Source organism: Alligator sinensis, unplaced genomic scaffold (assembly GCF_000455745.1).
Source record: "Alligator sinensis unplaced genomic scaffold, ASM45574v1 scaffold706_1, whole genome shotgun sequence".
Classification (NCBI taxonomy): Eukaryota; Metazoa; Chordata; order Crocodylia; family Alligatoridae; genus Alligator; species Alligator sinensis.
In genome coordinates this window covers 266,434-268,874 of record NW_005842683.1, presented here as the reverse complement: position 1 = coordinate 268,874, position 2,441 = coordinate 266,434, and positions in this window count along the sequence as shown.

Sequence of the window (2,441 nt, the reverse complement as noted above, 5' to 3'; positions counted from 1 at the left end):
TCAACTAGGGAGAAGGGCTGGCTATCCAGAGCAAGCATTTCCCCAATGCTCTGAGTGATCTTGCTCACCTTGAGAACGTGCCCCCCTTTCTGTCCACCTTTCCCACACTGGTCCAAGGTGGCCTGCCTCTGCTTTGGCGGGGAAGGGGGCTTTGGAGCAAGTGGGGGACTTCCCTTTCAGCACACTCGCACTGGTGCCAGGCTGAGCAGGAAGAAGGGCAAGGGGGTGGTGCCTCCTCAGATGCAGCAGTATGGCTGTGGTGAAGTGTCTCGTGTCCTTGCCATGGCTTATGTGCCTTTGGCAGTGCTTGCAGATGGCAAACCTGGGATCATCTGCCACCTCAAAATGATCCTACACTACACTACTCCCCCGCTTCTGGATTGAGGGTGAGGATCCTGCCTTTTCCCCCTTCTCAGCAGGCTGAGGCTCAACAGCAGGAGGAGCTGCCTCAGCTGAGCCACTTGCCTCCACAACCTCAGCCTCCTCCAAGGTGCTGCTTTCCAGAAAAGACCTGGACCTAGGGGAAACTTGAGGGATGTGGAGCACAAACTATGATTCCCCCTCAGTCCCCAGAATTGCTTGAGCCAACACGCTCATCATCCCTGGTTCCAGCTGCAGCTCTTCCTCTGGCAGTGGGAGACTCATGCTGAGAGCTGAAATTGGGGTGGAGGAGGCAGTGATTCCACTGCTGGTGGATTGAGTGAAGGTGGTGCAGGTACAGGGATGTCAGGTGCAGACACTGCACCCCCTGCCTGGCTTCCACTGGCAGCACTGATGTCATGGCTGCTTGGGAATAGAATGCATCTGTGTTTGGGATGAGGGGAGGGGGGCTTGCAGCTCTAGCTCTCCCCCTACCCCCTCTCCCTCCCCTGCCAGAAGACCTGGCACCTGCCTTTCCAGCACACTTCATATTGATCTTTCCTGTGCTGCAAAAGGTCTGTGTGTGTGAATCCTTTTGTATTGTGTGTTTAATCCCTCTGTTGCGTGCGTGCACTGGCCTCTTCTCTGAACGTTTGCTTCCGTGTTAAGGGTTATGTAAAAATTCTGTGCTGTCTGTCTGTCTGTCTTCTTCTGCTGTGAATATCTGATTTTTTTCTATAGTGTGCATGGGCATGGGTGTGTTTGCAAGCAATCTATGCCTCCCTGCACAGTGATAGATCACACTGGCTGGGAAAACACACCTTTCTTTTTGCAAAGGTCCCCAAAAAAATAAATAAATAAAAAAGAGCAAGTATAAATTCAAAGAAATAAATTGAATCATAATACTAATAATAATTGAATAGAATAGCTAAGCTAAATCCTACCCACTCATTTGTAATAAGAAAAAGGAGCAGGCAAGTCTCAGTCTGAGCATTCCTCTCTCACACAGTTGGTGACAGGGAACAAGCTAGAAAAGGCACAGAAGGGCTCCAAACAGGGGCTTTTATGCTATTTCTAGTCCCACCTCACAGACGCTGCCATTGGAAAGGTAGCCAGGGAGAAATCCTTCTCACGGGCTACCAACAGACATCAGTCTTCACCCCCACTCCCCCTCCCTCCCCGCCACTCTCCTTCTCTCCCCCGCTCTGCCTCCCTCTTCTAGTTGTCAATCAAGATGTCCGAAGCAGGTCCAAAGTGGATCCGACCAACTTCAGATGCTCCAACCCACTTCAGATATCTTTGCTGAGTCCCTAGGCATGCAGCTTCAGACGCCAAAGCGTCCCTGGGTCCAAAGCAGGATCCAAAGACTCACACAGCCCTAGTGGCTAGGGGCTGCAAGTCTGCTGTGTCTTCCCTGCTCCCCTGCATCAGTGTAGGCAAAGGCAGAGGGGGAGGGGAAGAGGGAGAGAGAGGGAGGGGGAGAAGGCCGCATCTGTACCATTTGGATCTCCTCTCTGCTTGCAAATCACCCCACTGTTTTCCATCATTCCTGGGATCATCTCACCTAACCCTTGATCATCCCTTGCACCACCCATCAGCCTTCTCCATCCTGCAAATTGTACCTCTACTTCCAACCATCTCCTGGTTTGTGCCGCTGTCTTTATAGTGGCTTCTCCACCTCTGGATCACCACCCTGCTCTCCTGATCAGCCCAAGAGTGGCAGCAGTGGCAGTGACAGTGGGTAGGTCCCTTTCTGCCTGTTCTTAGACTTCCTGAATCCTGCACAGTTCCCAAGCACAGTTACCCATTCTGTCCTGCACCCTGCAGATGCCTGGTAGCTTCTCGCCCTTACCCCCCCTTTCCCGGTGGGGAGCTGCTAGACAGCCAAAGGGCCTGACTGGGGTTGGATGGTGGTAGTACGCACTTCAGGGAACCCAGGAGCAGGGAGGGGCCTCCCCCACACTGGTGCTGCCACCACCACTCTTGGGCTTATCAAGGCATCAGGGCAGCAATACGAGTGAGGGGCAGATGGAGGGTGGAAGGAGCAATCAGGGGACAATTCCAAAGGCAACTCGGGGTGC